Source organism: Carettochelys insculpta, chromosome 9 (assembly GCF_033958435.1).
Source record: "Carettochelys insculpta isolate YL-2023 chromosome 9, ASM3395843v1, whole genome shotgun sequence".
Classification (NCBI taxonomy): Eukaryota; Metazoa; Chordata; order Testudines; family Carettochelyidae; genus Carettochelys; species Carettochelys insculpta.
Genome location: NC_134145.1, coordinates 13,780,494 through 13,796,691, shown reverse-complemented (window position 1 = coordinate 13,796,691; position 16,198 = coordinate 13,780,494).

The following is a 16,198-nucleotide window of genomic DNA, read 5'->3' as shown; positions in this document are numbered from 1 at the left end:
ACATTTGCATTGTAATGTTCTATATTTTGCTTTTCTGCTGCATCACTACAAATTGAATCCATGATCTTGACTATCATTTGAATGACTATCAAGCAAAAAGCACAGCCAAGTTTACAAGAGCAATGTGCTAGCCACTGATTTATATCCTTCCTTGACCTCCATGTGGCAGTGCTCCAAACATTAGCCCACGTATCACTGGAATCAGTTCTAAGTCTTTAGTTGTAATTTACTAAATCATGTTCTTCCCAGTCTTCGTATAAGTTTTCAATCTTGTGGGGCTGATCCTGCACACATGGTAGTCAATGAAGAGTTTTTCCATTAATATCGTTGGGAGAAAAATTGGATCATAACATGCTAATGGTGAATCCAAATTACTGAGAGTGTTAGCAATGCAGTAGGTGGAAAGCTATTTTTCATTTCTTTTCAGCTGTTGCTTTTGAAGGAGGGAATCTGTGTGACACTGGTGAAGTATCATGATCTAATCATTTGCTTATCTATTCATCAGAAGAGCATCTTGCTGCTATGTGAACTGAGGAATCCAATCCTCCTGTCCTCTTTATCCTGTCCCTTTTTGCTGACAAAAGCCCTGGTCTGTCTTAGGGCTAATCTATACTTCCCATGAGATTGCCACATCATGATCATCAGCACAAGCCTGGAGAGACCTTGACTACACTAGGCAAGAAAGTCGATTCTGATATGCTGATTCTAGCTATGCTAATGGTGTAGCTAGAATTGTGTATCTGAAATCAACTTTCTTCCCTAGTGTAGATCTACCCTTAGTGTGATTTGCGGACCAGGCAAGAACAAATAAAGCCAATAGGGCTGAAGGCATGAATGGACAGGGGATACTCAAGACATTACAGGCAGCGTTCCCTGCAAGATGAGTGCTTGGGTGTTCACCTGGGAGAGAGTCATATATCACCCAAATGATTAGCACAGCACCCAGAGCTGGTACCATGTGTTTCTCCTGGAGGTGCAAATCCTCACATGCCTTGGTGCACATAACAAAATTTATTCCACCCATGGATGGAAAATATTAGAGGGATCAGTGATTATGGGTGTTCTTTGTGTGTATATAGTAACAATCAATTTTGCAGCAACTACTGAAGTCTGAAGATACACAGCTCGTGTCTACTTCAGTGCTAAGCTGCTGTTTTAAATTGCGAAGTTAAACCAGCACCAAAAAGCAGTTTAGGCCCTTGTCCTCAGTTGTGGTCTCTGTGCCTCTCCAGTACTGGAATAGCCCTTGTTGGGAGGATCACTCTCGTGCAGGGAATCCTCCAGTGGTGTAGAGCCAGCACAATGACTCGTCCCACACCCTGTGGCCCGGATAAAGCATGAGTACAAAGGAAAAGGCTGTGGTTAGCGCTTCCCCATGATCCAGTGACCCCCAGCAGTTACCAGCAAGGCACCGGCAGCTGCTCTAAATTAGAGCAGCTGTCAGGCCCAGCATGCAACCATCCCAGGATGCAGGTTAACATAAATGAGGATCAAAGCCACTTTGGCACCACCCAATCCAGCCTCCCAAGCTGCACAGGGAGCTCTACCCACAGCTGAGGCTCGAGGTCTTAAAACATTTAGAGAGCAGCATGTGAAAGGAACACTTGGATTTATTTCTGGGTTTAGTCATTCTAGCATTCTGTGTCTGGGAACTCGCATTGCACCGCACCTCTTTCAATTCTGGGCGAGGGCAATTTTCACGTTGCATATGCAAATCACCTTTTAATATGCCATAATAAAAACCCACATGAGAAAAGTTATCCCTGAATAGTGCTCAGACTGCAAAATAATGTTAACAGTGTCCTCTAATGCCCCAGATTACGTCTCTGCACGTGCCACATGCCCTCACACCACTAGGCGGGGTAAAGTATTCAGCAGTTCTGCTGTAAACTCTAGAACCAGCCCTTTCATTCAGTGAAATGGGGGGCTAGTCTTACAGAATGAAATGTAGTTTGCACCTGCCCAACTGAGACAGCATTTGCCCTTCCAGATCCAACTCCAGGCTGATTCATGCCATGCAAATCTAGAGGTGTTGCATAAGATGTGAGACAGTGCAATCTGGGGCTATAAATTCTTCTGTAGTTCACTTGCATCACAAGGGAAGTTATTAGTGGCCATACCTGTGAGGTGTTCAGGGCACTGAACATACACGATTGGCTCAATGTAACTTCACTGGGAGTATAGAACTGTCTGAACCTTGGCTCTTTCAAAACCACAAAACATACATCAAGGGTCTCATTGGTGGCAGAAATCCCAAAAGCATTAAGTTGAATGGAAGCATCAAATCCAGAACCAGACATCTTAGAGTTAACTAGGAAATTAATGCAAAAGAATGCAAATGAATAATATCCTCCAAGCCCAGCAACATAAATGGAAGAAGCCCAACAGCTCCCTGAAGGCCTCTTCCATGGCAAGCATTCAAGATGTCTCTTCAGACAATAAAAATGTGTATTTTGGAGCTTGTCGGAAGTCTGCCCTCAAGAATCTCGTTGTCCATCTGCCCAAAATTCTCAGCATTTGCTATGACATGTGAAACACTGAAGACTATATGGGTCACTCTAGCCAACATATTCCTTCATCCTGACCCCCAAGGAGTGTTTTCCCCACTAGAATATACTCTTACTTGCTTTGGCCTCTTTCCTTCTCATCATATGTAACTAGGACAGATGGACTCTCATGAAGTTGTTTGAGACATGCACACTTAGATATAGCTGGAATGTAGAACCTCTGTGCTTCCCAGGATACTTATTTCAAGTGTGATACACAAAGCGTGAGACTCTGTATTAGAAGATGAAGATGGGTGTCACAACCCAGCAGATCCATGTTGTTTGGCAGATGTAACCTTATGTATTGGTGCTATGTCCTGCTCAGGGTACATCTACACTACCCAGTAGATCTACCATTGATCCTTGTATTCCTCAAACTTGTGAGTAAGGGGTAAGGGAGGTTGATGGGAGGTTGACCTCCCTCATTGAGGACAGCCAGATAAGTCAGTGGTAGATATGTTGATTCCAGCTACACAATGATCGACTTTAAGGTCTAGTGTAGACCTGGACTCATTTGACTGGTTGACACAGAGGATAAAAGCCTCCTGCAGCTAGCAGCTCATATGGTTATTCCTTTAGTTCAAGTGGTAAAAGCAGGTGAGCTGGCAGTCTTGCCAGATCCCTGGACAAGGGAGGGAAGTGCTAAGCTTTGCAGTCCCAGTATACCCAGGGCCTCAGGTGGACGGGGAGGGGCCCGGACTAGGGGCAGCCAACCACCAGTGCTGCCTGACTGTGGCATGCTCCACCCCTCCCCACCACGCCTCAGTGCTGCTGGGCACACTCCAGTGGGGATTTAAAGGGCCCAGGGCCTAGGTAAAGGCCCATGCTTTTAAGTCCAGAAAGTTTCTGATTCAGATCCTGATGATAACCCAGGAGATGGATTGTTAAACCAACAAAATACCAGAGCAATATGGTTCCATTATGATACAAAGCAAGTTCATTCTGCCATTACGAGCTTGCATACCCATAATTCTCTGCAGGAAAATTTTGATGTTAGCGTGGCTTTATGTTTAAATAATGATGACCAAAGTGGAGACCAATGGGCCAGATGAAGTTGTCATTGGCATTATAAATTAAAATGAGGAAGAAGCTCCTAGCCTGAACACTTGTCTGTGGTCTTTACTGTTTAGATGGAATGGACGAAACATTACAAAGGAATTTACAAAGGAAAAGAGAATCGTCATCCCTTTCACAGATGACAAAACAGAGGCACAGAGTGATCAACTGTCCTGGGAGCATTTTGCTAGAAAATTAGGCTCTGATCTAGCAACTCACTGAGCAGTCCCAGTGAAGCGTCATACCCTTTTTAAAAGACAGAACATGTGTAAGTGTTTTACCTGATCAAGCCCTTATGCTGAGTGTATTAGACAAGTAAGTTACTCAAATCATTCAGCTTGTAATGATCCTTTATGTGGGTCTGTACGTGCTAATAACAATCAATAGAATGCACACTCCCATTATATAACTTTAAAGAGACAAGTGATTTTATATCTATATCTATATCTTTATATTCTATATACTTATATATAGATATATATATATATATCATGAAGGGCTTTTTATACACAGGTTGAACCTCTAATTCAGCACTCTGAGGGCCTGACAAGTGCTGAATGAGAGAATTTGCCGGACCACGGGAGGTCAATATTGTCCAGCATCATTATCAACACTTCCACTGCTTATTGGGCTCTTAGGAGACATTTAGGGGAAATTTAAAGCTATATAGCAGCACAGAACACTGAGAGCCAGAACAGGTGGCTATAAACAATCTTTATGGGACCACGGGAAGATTGGCCACACCCATGATAAGTGGTAATCCAGTTAACTAAAATCATGCTGGGTTACAAATGGTGGTGGATGATACCGTGATGGATTAGCGAGTTTCAACCTGTATAAGTAGATATAAAATGAATTCCTGAATGGAGCGGGGAGCAGAGTGAGACTTAAAAGATGAGGAACTCACAGAGAGTTTCAAAGGCACAGGTTAAGTACTCTAATGCCTGTTTAGAGAGGCAACATTTCCTAGTGGATAAAGGTGTAGAGTGGGACTCAGGAGACTTGGTTTTGATTTCTGGGTTTGCTACTGGCATGTTTTGGAGAGTCACGTTATTGCTCCATGCCTCAGTTTCCCCATCTGTAAAATGGAGATAATGATCATCAATTCTTTTGTAAAGTGATCTGAGTTCTACTAATGAAAAGTGCTAATGAAGAGTTAGGTATTATAGTGGTGATTATTACCAAAAAGTTAATGGGAATCAGGTGTATCTCTTCCATTTCTGCCTTTAAAAATCTTCCCCATGCCCAGAGGCTTATGGCATCCCCAGAACAGGAGCCAACTGTATGTTAACAGAGAGGAAGATTAAAAGTGAAGCAGTTATCAGGTCTGGTGTGAGAAACTTACATCTCCTGCTTTCCTGAGGCTGGGGAGTGTCAGAAGTTCTAGTCTATTGTCCTTCCCTTAATGATCTGAGATCCAAGCATTTAGCCAGCTGTGTGGCCATTACATGTGTGAAAAGTTAAAGGTTGCAACTGGTGAGTGTGGGCAAATGAAGCTCATTACACTGAAAATCTCTGGCTTTGAGAAGTTGCTATTGCCATTTGCAGAGCACCAGCATAAGGCACTTATGCATTGCCTAGACCTTTCATGGTCCTCTGCATGGGGCTAAATTTCACTCTCAGGATACATGGTCCAGACCAGGTCTGTATTCCTGCTGCAGAGAGGACACGCGAAACTAGGAAAAAGGTGGCATGTGACACAAAAATAAGGGTATGGCCAAGAGATGGGAACCTGCACCATTTCTCTTTCCACAAGCTGTGCTTGGGGTCAGCCTTAAGTTACACCCACAGTATTCGAATTTTGACTTTTTGCACAACTCTTTCCACAGGGCCCTACTGCAGGTGGCTGGGTTGGGCATTAGTAATTGGAGTGAAAGACAGGAGAAGAAAAAGAGGGGTCTGATGAGAAAAGCAAGCCTAAAGAGTAGAACACTTTTCCTGTCCTCATTTTAAGGTTATTGCACAAAAAGGGAGACAAGGTGATCTCCATTACCAAAGTTTATGGACCTAAGCCCTGTTTGCTGGTGGGAATGGCATGCAGAACTCTCCCATCAGTCTAGTACTTGGGAGGGGAAGCCTGGCATGCTGGTGCAGTTTATCTTGTGGTGAACTAATGACTCCAAAGAAATTGCTTTAACAAGAGGTTAGTAAACTTCACAGTTGTCTGCAACATTTTACGGGAGGTTACAGAAACTATTCAAACATCTGTCTAGATAAGTAAACAAATAGAGCTTTAGACCCTGTTGACACATATGTTATAGCTGACTTGCTGTTTTTGACAGGAAGGTAATCAATGGACTCAAGTTACATTATTAAAGGAATGTGTCTGCTAATAGGATGTGATTTATAAAACAAGTATAACATGCAAATCCTTCACATGGACATAAAAACTGGGCTAGATCCTCATCTAAGTTTCTCATCCTTTAAGCAGTTTTAGCACTTCAATCATACCCTCAACAGAAACGTCTGTGGTTGTCTTTTGCAGAGCAAATGGGCCAGTGTGAACATTTTGAATAAATTCTCTTCTTCAGCAAAAAATGGCAATGGCAATAAGTTCTATAGTATTTTAAATATTTCTTAATATACAGGTCACATCCTTACTCTGTCTTAGGTCAAAAACAGTGATTCTACAGTTTAAATACTGTAGGACATTACAACTGTGCAAAACAATGATCTTTACAGTAGTTGAAAAAACAATATGTACTAGGAATCTTTCTGCCACTATCAAAAACTGTCCCCATATCAGGCACAATAGAGTATTTCATCATGGAGGGGAAAATATAACATTTCATCTGACCTATACATCCTGCTATTGTCTATATTCAGCTAACAGGCAAAACTGTTGCCAAAGATGGACAACAGATTTTCATAGGAACTTCCAGAATATATGCCATGCTGGCAGTGACAGTGTGATTGCTCATGTATGTTGGGGCTTGTACCATCTGGCCCATATATTATGACATATTTAAAATACCACAGCACTGGTTGACATTGCTTTTTTTTATTTACTAGAGAAGGAAAGACACTAAAATATTTATACTGCCACCAGTTTCAATTCCCTGCCCTTTAAAGAATGTTACAGCCTTTGCACTAATAATGGTGTAGCTACTAGACAAATGAAAGTGGCATGTTGCAAATGTATTAGCATTTCAGTTTTTACTACTTTATGGTGTAATCCTTCACAACCCTCAGCTCCAGCGGAATTTGAGAGCACTTGGCTACTTTTGAAATAGGGCCCATATGTAGTCCTATGATAATATGGCATAGATGGAACAGACTTCCGCAGGCACAAAGGGCCACAGGTTGTCCCATTTCCTTTGCAAATCAATGGGAGTTGGGAATGTAACTATTGTGTATTCCTTTGAAAATAGTCCCTGTGATAGTAATGACATCTAGATACTATGATTATGGGAATCATAAAACATTCTAAGCCAGCCAGCCAGCCACATGATCTGTTTGCGATCAGGCCTTCTGCAGGCGCTCAGGGGAGTGGGAAGTCTTCCACCTACCTATATCAAAACCAACAGGGTCAACAGCCTCCCCAGGCCCAGAGGCTGAAGGAGTGGGGTTAAGGGCAGTCAGTCTGTAGTGCCGCCCAGAGCACAGTGCTGGGCCCTTCCCTCCAGACCCAAGAGTCACGTGGAGTGGCACTTCTACAGCATTTCAAAGGGATCCAGGGCTGCTGAGTCACCTGGAGCCTGTGCAATGCCCCCTCCGCCCCCCCGTGAGCTCTCCCTCCATCGGCAGGCCTGGTCAAAACATTTGGGACGTTTCTACACATGCCAATTTCTGAGAAAGTGGCATGCTAACAAACGGCTGGAAGTATGCTAATGAGGCATGGATGTAAATTCCTGGTGCCTCATTAGCATAGGGTCACATGATTTGGAGGGCAGAAGAAGTTCTTCCAGACTCCAAAAGAGCGTGTAGAGGCGCAGCCCCGGGGGATCTTTCGGAAGGATGACTTTCAGGAAGAAGGGGCCTCCAGAAGGCTTTCGGAGAAAGTGGCATGTGTAGGAATGGCCTTGGTGAACAAAATCTCGCGGGGGTGTCTTTGAAGTCAGCTAATCTTACTGATTGGGAGTATAATGTGTAGGAGAAGGATAATAACACTGTTAAATAGCTTGTGAGCCCTAGAATTGTGCTCACCCTCCTCTGTTCAGAAGCCAGTCAGAGAAACAGAGTAACATAGTTGCATATTGGTGTATATTTAATAATCCAGTTATCTGAGACCCAAGTGGGCCTCGATGGTTCCTTCACATAGTTGCTGCTGTACAAAGAACAAGTGATACAACGGGGAGAAAGGCCACATCACCTCGGGTCAGAGAACTTAGCTTGTTGCCTGGCAGAAACCAGGCACGTAGGTTAGGGCCGGATGGTATTCTCTCTTCTGGTATATTGATATAAAAGCAAGAATCTTCTTGTCCTAGGTAAGCACTTTCTTTCACTGTAACCATGCAAAATATACAAAGAAAACACAGCGGTTGTTTATTTCTATTTGTTTGTTGTTTTGTTTTTCCATCAAGCAGAACTCCAGACTCCTTTGAAGTGCCAGTAGCACGGCTCCACTGCTCTGCATGGCTGCGCTCCCCACCATGCCACAGTTCAAGCAGTGCTAAGGCCACCAGTCCTTGGCCCTGCTCCTTCCCGGGGCATAGAGCTGGGACCCACCTCGCCCCGGAAACTGCAGTGGCTGTTGGCCCCGCTGGCGCTCACATGCCTTGAATTTGCAGGGCGTGGCAATTGAACCGTAGCAGCACTTTGATGGGATGCACAGGGAGCACCCGGCTCTCAGTCATCGCTGTGTGCAATCAGCACACACCTCACTTCACGGGCCCTTGCTTTGTGTGCATGTCACTGTGAAATACCAGTAGGAATAAAACAACACAGGAGGAAATCAATGGAATCTGGTAACCCTGCACAATAGTAAACAGAACGTCTCACAGCCACACATAGGGCTGAATGTGGCTGGCAGGCCAGAAGTTACCTGCCACTGCCCTATCTTGTGCCCTTCAGCTTTAGATGCCAATCACAAAGCTTCCTGAATATTGAACAATGGTTTAATAACAGGAAGCCAGGAGCTAATTACAGTTCTTGTAATCAGAACAGGAGGTTGAGAAAGAGTAGGGTTTTGGCACTGCTAGGTAATTTCCACGCCTCATTAAAACAACATAGCTCATTCATACATTTTAGGCCTGTTTTTCATTTCAGGGATAACAGAGCAGGTGCCCCCTTTTACGAGGCCATAATCCATTTTGGCTGAGCAGTTTGTCCCTGCAGGGGGAACCGGATTTATTCAAGCTGCCAAAGAAAACAAGGTACCAATCCTGTTGTCCTTCTCCTACCCTTATGCATAAGGACGGGAAGCATTCTGCGCTTCACCTTGCCTTGTTTCTCCTGTCCTCTGTTCTACTCCGCAGTGCTGAGGTCAGCTACCGAGCTCAGTAAGGTGACTGTCAAAGCTCTCCAGTCGCATTGTTTCTCTGAGGTAAGGCAGGTATCTAGGAGATTATTTCCATGGAAGTTCAAAAGACTCAGAACTTCAGAGGTGGGGTGCCCAGCAAGTCATAGGACATGTGCTCTTCTTGGGGCTCCCTAATTTGTAGGGTCAGACCCCAGATCAAGCCCAATAGTTTTTATATTGAAATCTCCAGCAAAATTCCCATTGACTTCAGTAATGCAGAACTGGGCACTGAGAGATCATCTTCCTGATCAGGGAGTGACTCAGCCCTAGATCTGCCATATGAGGTCAATGATTGGCCTACCTGCATCTGGTGAAGTCAATGGGGAGCTCTGCCATTGACTTCAGGGAGAGATGGGTCAGAAACAACTGAACCGGACATGCTGGGCAACAGGCAGAACAGGGATGCTACAAAGAGGCTACACAGATTAGACCATATTTTGTGTTTTTGTCACTCTGCCCTAGAAGTCCAAGGGACCTCAAACTGCGAATTTGGCTCACGTTCTGGAGTTGGAAATGTTGGGATCCAGGATTTTGAGCCAGCCCTTTACAAAGTCAGGGCTGTCTGCCACATTCAGATGAGATCAGTGTTTGGCGGCCAAGCAGCCCCAGAGTTCTGCAGGCCTTTAGCTCCATTGTTCTGTAAAAAGGAGGATGGAAGGCACAGGGGACAGAATAGGGATATGACTGAGGGAAAAATTATTTCTGTTAAGTAAGAGTCAGATTGTGCCTGACTGTACGATGGCTGTAAGGGAAGGGTCGGGGGAACCTCTTCTGCATAGGATTATGATCCACAGCTCAGCTTCAGCACAAGCAGGAGAGCTGGGGCTAAATATCTGCAGCTCCCTACTTTAAACAGGACGTTGGGAGAAGTCTTGTCTGCACATCCACCTCCTCAGGTGCTGGCCAGCTGAGCTGGCAGTGGGCCATGGAGGAGAAATAATCTGCGTCTTTAAGGGGGTGGGTCCAATGATTTCCTTCAGGAACAGGGAAGGAGAACCTCACAATGCCTTCCCCAAAGAGGTCTTGGGCTGTGTCTATATTTGCCCACTTCTTTGAAGGGGACATGGTAATCAGCCTGATCAGCGAATACTAATGAAGTGCTGCGACGAATATGCAGCACTTCATTAGACTAATTCACCCCGTGGTGACCTCGATGTGTCAGACTTCAAAGTTCTGGCATGCTGTGTAGCCTCAGGCACTTTGCAGTGCCCATGCTACTTCAAAGTACCTTTACTCCCAAAATTTTTGGAGAGTTAAGGGACTTCAAAGAAGTGCGGGCACTTCGAAGCGTCCATGGCCACACACATGCCGGCACTTTGAAGTTTGACACTTCGAAGTTGCCATGGGGAGAATTAGCCTAATGAAGTGCTGCATATTCACTGCAGCATTTCATTAGTATTCTCTGACCAGGCTGATTACCATGCCCCCTTTGAAGAAGGGGGCAAGTGTGGATACAGCCTTGGAGTGGTAAAGCTATCTGCCACCTCTTAACGCAGGGCTTTGAACCAAGGCTCAAACTAGCCGTAAGAAGTGTTACAAAGTGGGAGCACAGACCAGGGCAGAGGTGCCAAGATCAGAGGGAGAAAGTAGCAACTTTAAAGTTTCTGCAGATGTAAGATATTCAGAAGAAAAGGAAGATCCTGGGGCAGGAAATCAGATGATAGAACCAGATTGAACATTTAATTGAGAAATAATGTGATATGGAATCTTTGCTCTTCACTAGCTAAGAAACTCCAATATTTTGTATGACTTTGCATAATAGTTTGTGATTTTATTAAGTGTTCAGAGGAATGCTGAAACTGTTTATTTTCTATTGAACAATTTTAATGTGTATATTCTACTACTGACCATCAACCTCTTCTTCTTAATATCTCAGTGAGGATACAGACTGGGATGTGAGATCTCAGTTTAATTCTTTTCTCAGGCACAAACTTCCAAGGTGACATTGAGCAAGTTGTTTAACCTCTTTGTCTCAGTTTCTCACATATACAATTTGAATAATAATCCTTCTTTAGTTCAGAAAGATGTTAGGAAGATAGATTAACCCAGAGATATTAAAGTGATTTTCACTTTTAATAAACTAAATTGATCACGTCAACTCTAGTTACATATCAACATCAAAGCAGCCTCTGATTCAGTCAAAAGATCAGCACTTCGACTCAGTGAAAGGAAATAGCATTTCAGAAGTTCTGCTAAATCTGGCGCACAATTTTCACATTGGTACCAATGTGAGAGTGTATGTTGGCTAATGACTTTCGCCGCATGTCTGCACAACCTGAGTTGTGCAACAGGACACATTCTTTCTCTGGCACTATTCTGCCAAGCTATTGGCTGGGTGTTAGGAGTTGCCAGTCCATACCCGAATAAACATTGGTCAAGCAGTGTTCACCGACAAAGACTAGGCTGACAGCACTGCCTCTCTGGGGGAACAGTCCAAGAATTTCAGTCCAACCCTCCAAAGCCATCAAGATGCTGCCCACTCTATCAGAGGGTAGCTGTGTTCATCTGGATCTGCAAAAACAACAAGAAGTCCTGTGGCACCTTATAGACTAACAGATATTTTGGAGCATAAGCTTTTGGGGACAAAGACCCACTTCATCAGACGCCTGCCCACTCTATGGTGTTCTTCAACCTTTCACGACAGAAGACCAAGGTCCTGAACCTCATAGTGAGGTCACCCAACTCCCTGATGCAGGTGAGGCCTAGAACTCCTCAATGCTCACCACAGTACGTCTACCCAAACAGCAAACAGAGTTCAAATAGTCACAGCAAACTGGATTTTTTTTTTTGGCAAATAGGCATGGGCAGTGGGTGAACCTACGACTGGGAGAGGTAAGTGCCCAGCCCTGCCCCTGCTGCCCAAGGCCCCATGGGAACCATGGACCCCCATCCCATGACAGGGACATGCCATCCTACTCCGGCGAGTGGTGCATGGCCTCAACCTTCCTCCACCAGCTCGGGAGAACAGGGGCACGTGACCTCAGCCTGCCCTTGAACAGGGTAGGGGCATGCCCCTGGACCTGGAGGCACACAGAGGGTACACCAGCCCCATGAGGGTTGGCACCATGGCCCCATCTTTGCTGGACTGAAGGCCCAACAACCCTGGAAAACTGGGAGAGAGAGACACTGAAGGAGAGTGGTGCTGCTTCTTATGCCTGCTGCCCATGCAAGTAGGTCTCACCACTTCCAGCACAAAGTCTCGCTTATGAATGCAAACCCAGCTTTGCACCAAAACAAAGTTCAGGATCGCCAAATTTGTAACTTCTGTGGGTCAGAAGCCTGGATCCTATGACAGGCTGTGTCAGAGAGGTTAGAGGCATACTACAGGTGCTGAAAGCACCAAATCCTGAGCACAAAGCAGTCTGCTTTTCTGCAAAATGAATTAATTTTGCAGAAACCTTGCCTGACTTCAGTTGCTCTTTGTATTGCCTGCTGTCCAGCCATATCACCAGGATGACCTCCACCACCACAGGGGCATGCTCCATTATGGCATGAAGGGTGCATACTCTGATTTCACCTGGTGTCGACCACAGAGTTATGCCAGAGATTTTGGATTTGGAGGACAGTGCTAGATCTGGGAACTTTGCTAGAGGGACACTATGAACTGTGATCACTCTGGCAGGTGCAACAGGCCATAGTATACTGTGTGTGTTTGAGGACATAACTAAGTTACATAACTAAGGTTTGCAACCCTTGGTCTTATGTATATTGTATAGTGTAGTAGTTCCCAACCTCAGGTCCATGAACACTTGAGGGTCTGCAAGGGTATTGCAGGGGGTACGTGAAAAAAATAATATAAATAAAAGTGATCATAGAAAATAAGTTTTAAATAAATTGCCAAGTTACAATCAATTATTATTTTTAAATGAAATATCTTCCAAGAATGTTATTGATTACTGTCCAAAAATCTGCATTGTGGTTTCCTTTTCCATTTAGTGATGTGTACATAGTGTCTAGAGTTGGCTTTGATAGGTATCTACGAACAGTTTGGAGGAGTGAATATGGGTCTGCTCTAGTGAAAAGGTTGGGAACCACTGGGTATATTTTGAGGCTATTTTGCATTCCTTAATACAATTGCTGCTAAAAATTCATATTGCTTTTGCTGGTTCATGTCACTGATGGGCTCTTTACTGAGAAACCCTCCACACGCTCCATGTTCTTCTTACACATTTTCTTTTAACATTTCCATATTATTATTATTATTATTATTATTATTATTATTATAGTGCTTTGACAAATTTATTCAGGGAGGATTTGTGCATCACTGAGGCTTTTTCCTGGAGGCACTCTCATAGAAGAAAGGCCATGTTCACATTATTTTACACAGCTGGACTATACCTTTGCCATGGATGGGAGATGATCATCGTCTGAGGTAAAGACGGACAATAGACATGAAAAAACACAACAATGGTGCTTTGTAAAATGAATACAATGGCTCTCCACAGAGACATAACAAAGATAAGACAGAAGTGAGCATTACCAAAAATACATGTTTGGAAAAGATATGGGTCATCCTGACTCTATAACATATCTTTAAAAGCGCCACTGTTCTGGAACATTAGCTTTCTCTATCCAAGGCTGTATTTTGACTATATTTGAATGGAGGATATTGTGGCTTATGTGCCTACAACCAACAGTTTGTGAGGAAGCATCTCACTGCAAAATAACAAGAAGAATTCCATTCTTATCATTTTCCACATGCCCCCAGTTGTGGGTGATGACTCCATCATTCAAGTGCTCACAATACGTTCAGACTCCAAGACAAGGTGTGGTTGCTGGCCAAGCTTGTTAATTTAGTATCTATTGGTTGCTGATCCCAGCAATTGCACTGACATTGAGGTCCCAGACTCATTACGACAAGTTAAAAACAGAAATGTAGGAAGAAAATATGAAACAAATTAAAATTTCTATCATTAAAACTGCAAGTAATGTAAATGAATGGCTTTTGGGGCCCATCCAAAGCCCATTTAAAATATATGATTATGTGCTTTGCTAAATAAATATTTCGTTAAGCATAAACTTCAGCAGATCTGTAGGTGATTTGCTGCATCAAGGCCTTAACGCTCTGTCAGTCATATACTTTGCTTTGAAACAAAAGGTATTAATTGAGCTTAGTAGAAAGAAACAGCAAATCCTGAAAATCTAGCCTTGAGATTTCTACGTGAAACAAATCACACAGGCTCTTAATATATGTCATGCAATGAGAGCATCTACTCTGAAATTCATCCCCTATCACAAGACCATACAATGACACCGGACACAATGCTGTACCACATCCTGTCCACTTTATCTTGGGTGGAGCAACAAAGGAAGGAAAGTCAACAATAGCTCTCCTCCCTGAATCAAAATAAGGTGTATCTGTTGAAGAATCAAGGATAAATTTAAGAATAGACATCTTCTGGGACTTGGTAGGATGTCAAAAGGTAGTGAGAGACATGAGGAGTAACAGAACAGGCATGCTGGAATGTCCACCAAGCATTTAACAACTTCCAGTATGTCTGTGTAACATCCCTCTCAACTGACTCTTTTTCAGTCAAATAAAATGTATAAAACAACAATTTGCACGTTTTTTTTTTCTTTCTGAGGTTGGTATCTGTATTTCTGCCTCCTCTCAAGCACTGTATGACACTTGCTCTTTATATTGCAAAATATTTAAAAGCTTTTCATAATGCCCTCAAAGAATTCTGACAATGCTACTCACTGTGCACCCTCCATTTAGACTTATGGAACCAATGGAAATGTGCCAGTTTACACTGGGCAAGAATTTGGCCCTTAAGAGTTTGCATTTCTTTTCTAGGGAATGATCGAGATAGCCATGTTGAATTCTTTGGCTGCCTTTGGTTACTAAACACATTGCTTGCTTTTATTTGCCCATGGTTGCTTATTTACATACTTCCAAGATTCAAAAATAACTAAGCAAAACATTTTTTTCCAGGAAAGTAGGAAGAAAATGTCACTGTCTGGTACATGGGTGAAAGATGGAGGAAAGCATGGTGATGAAGAAAATTTTGAGAGAAGAATTTTGCTCCAAAAGACAAAGGGCTAAAGGAAGGAAAAGAAAATTTGGGTGGGGAACACAAAGGATTGACGGGCTTAGGAAAATTGCAGGAGCAATTCAGATAACAAACACAATCCCAGCAATATGGTGAACTGTATTTGGAAACAACAAGAAGTCCTGTGGCACCTTAAAGACTAACAGATATTTGGAGCTTAAGCTTTCGTGGGTAAAGACCTGCTTCATCAGATGCATCTGTTGAAGTGGGTCTTTACCCATGAAAGCTTATGTTCCAAAATATCTGTTAGTCTAAAAGGTGCCACAGGACTTCTTGTTGTTCTCGAAGATTCAGACTAACACAGCTACCTCTTTGATGCTTGTATTCAGAAAGGCCACCTGCCCTCTGGCAGGTAAGTTGAAGAAGGATGACAGCAAACATTGCTCCATATTCAAGTAATATAACAAGGAAGGGGCAAATTTTAGCCTCTAGTGCAATGGTTCTTATCCTATTTACCAATGTGGGCTGACTATGAAGCTCTTTATGCGTTACGTGGGCTGTAGCCACCTAATATATACTACTTGTGAATGATACATGGGTCAAAAGCTGTGTTCTGATTGGGCTGTTAGTGGCCCGTGGGTTAAGAACCCCTGTTCTGGGGTAACAGGACAGCAGTGCAAAGGAGCACTCCACCCTTATGTCCCTGCCTCAGCCACCAGTATCACAGGTAGCAGCACAGCAGGTGAAGCAGCCTCCTGATTGCCACTGCTTTGGATCTCCCCCACCTTTCCTCCCCAGTGCCAGATGTTGTCCCTATGCCAATGCACTGAGGAAAGCGTGCTTTGCCAAGGACAAACCCAGCACAATTTACTTCCTCGTGGGAGCAGAGAGAAGACACAATCTCTCTCCTGTGAGGCTTCTAGGACATCAGCATGCTCCCCCTTGCTCAGAGCAGGGTGTTCTCTCATAGTGGGGCTCAAAAGACAGCACGAATTATTATTAAGACCAGGTCTACACTGGCTATGGAAGATCAAACACTTAGGGACAATATTCTGGGGCACTGTTTTGTACATGCGGGAAATGGCATTTTTGGGGGTCAATATCGACCCTGAAACTTCTTGCAAGCTGCAAGGATTAAGGCA